Below are 6,234 nucleotides of genomic sequence, written 5' to 3'. Positions count from 1 at the left end.
GAAATTTTTTCTCCCTGTAGGTCTTTTTGTGTAAAGCTCCGTGTTTTCATGTTCGGTATACTAGGTGCCAAAATGGACTTCAAATTTTTGGTTTTCTTAAAAATCATTTTAGGTTTGGATGGGAGGGAATCTCCTATTATGGGATCTTCTTTAAGTATTGCCCAATGTTTATTGAGGATTTTTCTCATGAGGCCATGGTCTGCACTAAAATCTGTGATAAATGGGACATTAATTATTTCTTTATTCTCTTTGGTATCTTTTTGTTTATAAGTAAGTAGGGAATCTCTTTCTGTTTCTTTAGCTCTTTTTACAGCTTTATTTACAGTATCTTCATTATAACCTCTATCCTTGAACTTTTCTATTAATACCTCAATTTGATTCTCAAAGTCACACATTCTAGAACAGTTTTTCCTTATCCTTAAACTTTGTCCAACAGGGATATTGTCTTTCCACTGTTGCAAATGACAGCTGTTTGCGTGAATAAAGCTATTGGAGTCCACTTCTTTAAAGTGCGTTTTCGTTTGTATTGAATTATTAATAACCATAATTTCTAAATCTAAAAACACAATTTTTTCTTTGCTGTAATTAAAAGTGAAGTTCAGGCCACTGTCATTAGTGTTCATGTTTTTAAAGAGGCAAAGTAATTTTTCTTCTGTGGAGGGGGACAGAAGAAAAATTACTTTGCCTCTTTAAAAACATGAACACTAATAACTTCACTTTTAATTACAGCAAAGAAAAAATTGTGTTTTTAGATTTAGAAATTATGGTTATTAATAATTCAATACAAACGAAAACGCACTTTAAAGAAGTGGACTCCAATAGCTTTATTCACGCAAACAGCTGTCATTTGCAACAGTGGAAAGACAATATCCCTGTTGGACAAAGTTTAAGGATAAGGAAAAACTGTTCTAGAATGTGTGACTTTGAGAATCAAATTGAGGTATTAATAGAAAAGTTCAAGGATAGAGGTTATAATGAAGATACTGTAAATAAAGCTGTAAAAAGAGCTAAAGAAACAGAAAGAGATTCCCTACTTACTTATAAACAAAAAGATACCAAAGAGAATAAAGAAATAATTAATGTCCCATTTATCACAGATTTTAGTGCAGACCATGGCCTCATGAGAAAAATCCTCAATAAACATTGGGCAATACTTAAAGAAGATCCCATAATAGGAGATTCCCTCCCATCCAAACCTAAAATGATTTTTAAGAAAACCAAAAATTTGAAGTCCATTTTGGCACCTAGTATACCGAACATGAAAACACGGAGCTTTACACAAAAAGACCTACAGGGAGAAAAAATTTCAGGTTTCTTTTCGTGCTATTCGTGTAAGGCCTGCAAACATAGTGATAAAAGAAGTACACTAAAGGTCCCAAAATCAGGAGAAGAAATTAAAATTAAAGAATGCATTAGATGCACTACCAAGGGAGTTATATATGCCCTTAAATGCACATGTGATTTAATTTATTTTGGGGAGACAAAAAGAATGGTCAAAGATAGAATAAGGGAGCACCTTCTGTGTATTGAAAAAGGAATTGATGACACCAATTTATATAAACATTTTAAATTAAAACATAAAGGTAGAACATCAGATCTTAAATATTGGGGAATATTACATGTCAAACAAAATTGGAGAGGTGGAAATATAGAAACATTTCTTAAATTGAAAGAAGCAGAGTTCATTTATAAATATGAGACATTATTTCCAAATGGACTGAACTCAGAACTTGATATTTCACCATTTCTGTTAGATTAACCCCATTTTAGATCTTTTACTAATTTTTATTAATTTTTATCAATTCTTTATTAATTTTTATTAATTTTTAATAGTTTCTGGTCACTATTCCTTCACTCTTATATTAAAATATTGTAATCTCTTGCATGAGTCATTGTCCTGAATAGTAACAACAAGTTTTAAGCTTATGAATTCATTTCTATATTTATATTTACTATTTTTATATATTACTAAAAGTATTCATTTATATGTATGTATTAACACTCCTAGTCATAGAGCTATATTTATATTCTATAATTTAGATCCAAACTTTTATTGGATATGAATATCCTACATCTAATAAATTCATTTAGATATCTGTGTACTTTTTAAGAATTTTTAATAATATAGGTTTTAATTGATATACTTCTAAATATTGAAAATTCTTTTACATTTGGAATTGTTATATATGTATTTGCACATAAATTATTAGTAAGGTTGCCCAAATAGAGGTTTGCCAATACCACCTTATGAAATTGCCTAAACCACCTTAACTAATTTCATTGAACCAATAGAAAATTAGGAACACCTTTAAAAAGGTGCAACTGTTGGCAACACTTTCATCTTGAAAAAGCCCTGCACAGGGAGAAACGCGTTGATGTTAGTTGCCTATGAACTTTGTTGAACTTTGTTGCTACAATTGCAGTTTGAATTGATATTCTGCTTCTAAAAAAAAACAAAACTTTCTATTTCATAAATACTGCCTTGGTTAATGTCTGGTTAACACAATCCGTGAAATAGCACCAGCACTTTCCATAGAGGCACCAGCACTTTTGAAATAAAAGATTCTACATCTACGGCACATTTGGAAACTGTGTGCATCAGACCGGCTCTATTTTGAAGTGAGGTGAGACTATAGTACCTACACACCGCTGAGACTGTTGTCCCCCTACAACGGATGATCTAAACAGTATCCTGCGTGCTCGTTGGCACTTAAGAGCGGATACTCCATTCAAAAGGATCACGGCAGTGAGAAATCTGACATTGCCCACCTAAGGACCAATCAGATTGCACTCTGCAGACAGCGCCTATAAAAAAGTGACGTCACTCCGCTACGGCGGTAATTTTCTATCTACAGGACTGACGGCTGAATTGTTTGGGGGTAAGTCAGAAAAATCTCCCCTCCAAACTGTTTTCGTGGACTGATTACGGGTAAGAAAAGATTTCCCGTTTATAATATAGACTGTTCAATTGGATATCTGGAATTTTTCTGTCTATAAAGCCAATTTCTCCTTTTTAAATGTGGTGGCAACCCTAATTTTAACTTTGATGTTACACGGAGACGTCCGTTTTTAGCAATTATAAGATTTGTTTGCACTTGTTTATAACAGATTAAATTTTAAGCAGAGCCTAATTCCTTATTCATTGTGCATTTATTACCATCACCACTACATACAATCCGAATGTTCTGATACTTAGTTATTAACTGTAGATAATTTGTGTTTTAAATCCCACATTACACTATTTAAGTATGTGAATCTGTATTTATAGATTTAATATTTATAATTTTATTAATCAATGAAGAGATTGTTCTCCTTCGCCTAATTTTATCTTATAGCACTTTCTAACACCATACACAGTCCTGAATAACAGACTGATTTTTGTAAATATTTGATCAGAGGATCATTTCATTTTATTTTTTGAGTAATCCATAGAGGCATATGCTAATAGACATATACCTGTCTGGTTTTATGACTACACTTATTCACTTTATAATACATTTCAGATAAACAATTATCGATTAAACCTCACTTATTTGAAGTATTTTAATTTTTCTGCACTTTATTAATATTTTCACAATTTTTTGCACATACACTTGGCACTTTATTAATACCATCAGATAATCGCTTTTAGCTTTTTAGCGCTCCTGATTAATTTAACTATTTTTGTTAAAAACAAATATACCATTTGTTTGTGCTGCGTTTGTGCTGGTTTGTGCTGCAAAAACGAACGTTTGTGCCGGTTTGGTGTCCAAGATATAGCACATTATATTTGCTGAAACTCCGCCCACTTTGCACCCCATGTTATGCAATTTTAAAAACAAATATACCATTTGTTTGTGCTGCGTTTGTGCTGGTTTGTGCCGCAAAAATTAACATTTGTGCCGGTTTGGTTTCGGAGATATAGCGCATTATATTTGCTGAAACTCCGCCCACTTTGCACCCCATGTTATGCAATTTTAAAAACAAATATACCATTTGTTTGTGCTGCGTTTGTGCTGGTTTGTGCCGCAAAAACGAACGTTTGTGCCGGTTTGGTTTCGGAGATATAGCGCATTATATTTGCTGAAACTCCGCCCACTTTGCATCCCATATTATGCAATTTTAAAAACAAATATACCATTAGTTTGTGCTGCGTTTGTGCTGATTTGTGCCGCAAAAACTAACGTTTGTGCTGTTTTGGTTTCGGAGATATAGCGCATTATTTTTTATGAACCACGCCCACTTTGCACCACATGTTATTCGATTTTAAAAACAAATATACCATTTGTTTGTGCTGCGTTTGTGCTGGTTTGTGCCGCAAAAACGAACGTTTGTGACGGATTGGTTTCGGAGATATAGCGCATTATATTTGCTGAAACTCCGCCCACTTTGCACCCCATGTTATTCAATTTTAAAAACAAATATACCATTCGTTTGTGCTGCGTTTGTGCTGATTTGTGCCGCAAAAACTAACGTTTGTGCTGGTTTGGTTTAGGAGATATTGTGCATTATTTTTTAATGAAACCCCGCCCACTTTGCACCCCATGTTATGCAATTTTAAAAACAAATATACCATTTGTTTGTGCTGTGTTTGTGCTGGTTTGTGCCGCAAAAACGAACGTTTGTGCCGGTTTGGTTTCGGAGATATAGCGCATTGTATTTGCTGAAACTCCGCCCACTTTGCACCCCATGTTATGCAATTTTAAAAACAAATATACCATTTGTTTGTGCTGCGTTTGTGCTGGTTTGTGCCGCAAAAACGAACGTTTGTGCCGGTTTGGTTTCCGAGATATAGCACATTATATTTGCTGAAACTCCGCCCACTTTGCACCCCATGTTATGCAATTTTAAAAACAAATATACCATTTGTTTGTGCTGCGTTTGTGCTGATTTGTGCCGCAAAAATGAACGTTTGTTCCGGTTTGGTTTCCGAGATATAGCACATTATATTTGCTGAAACTCCGCCCACTTTGCACCCCATGTTATGCAATTTTAAAAACAAATATACCATTTGTTTGTGCTGCGTTTGTGCTGATTTGTGCCGCAAAAATGAATGTTTGTTCCGGTTTGATTTCGGAGATATTGTGCATTATGTGTACATATACTGTTTGATTCAAAAGTATTATCACAACTACAATGTTTGTAAGTACAAATAGAATTATAAAACTTTGGGGTATACAAAAGAACAGATGTGACTTCCACACCAGAAAAAAATATTTAAGAACATATGGGTGAGATTACATCCATGGAAACTGGAAAAAAAACCTGTTTCAGTTTTCTATGCAGCGCAGCAGTGTAGCTGCTCAGCGCAACAGTCTAGTTATGCTGCATAGAAAACTAGTGAGACAATTTTTTCCCCATCGCCAGGAATGTAATGCCCCCCTAAATGTTTTTTTTTAAAAAAAAAAGCGACTATAAAAGAATTGACTTATATAAGAAAACTTGCTTGAGTGCTTTTCTTTTTCAAATAAAAATAGCAAGAGAATAAATAAAAATTGATAATAGGAGTAAATTAGAAAGTTGCTTAAAATTGCATGCGCTATCTGAAATTGGGTTCAGTGTCCCTTTAAGCTATGGTTTGGGCTTCTTCCAATCCATTACTCTTCAATAACCCCATGTATGCCGTATAAACCAGTATGTTAGCATGTTAATCCTTTAATGCCCAGGGCCGGATTTACATTTCGGGTGCCCATAGGCACAGAGTGCACTAAACAGAGCACATCCCCCTTGTTTTCTGTTACCGGCGGCTTCCGTGGTGCCAGTGAAACGCCTGCATGTGCTGGACAGACTTTTTAATAGGCAGCCTACACTGAGGTCCCTCTCTGCCCCCACGGAAGCCGCCGGTCATGGAAAAGGAGGTGCGCTCTGAATAGTGTTCTTTATAGAGCACACCCTCCTTGTTGTTGCCGCTGTTCTGTCGAATTAATTGACAGAACACCAGCAATTAGGCACGGCTCCCCTCTATGGAGGGCGCCTGTGGGCACATGCCTACTCGGCCTCATTACAAATCTGGCCCTGTAAATGCCACAATATTAACCCTCTTACATTTTACTTTCTGGTGCAGTGTTAAAGGGACAGTATACACCAATTTTCATATAACTGCATGTAATAGACACTATTATAAAGAATAATATGCACAGATACTGATATAAAAATCCGGTATAAAACCATTTAAAAACTTACTTAGAAGCTTCCAGTTTAGCTCTGTTTAAAAGGTTACTGGAGCACCCATTGCAAGTGGGAAATATCCGACAC

This window comes from Bombina bombina, unplaced genomic scaffold, assembly GCF_027579735.1.
Source record: "Bombina bombina isolate aBomBom1 unplaced genomic scaffold, aBomBom1.pri scaffold_998, whole genome shotgun sequence".
NCBI lineage: Eukaryota > Metazoa > Chordata > Amphibia > Anura > Bombinatoridae > Bombina > Bombina bombina.
The sequence above is the reverse complement of the archived record's forward strand: the minus strand, read 5'-3'. Positions refer to the sequence as shown.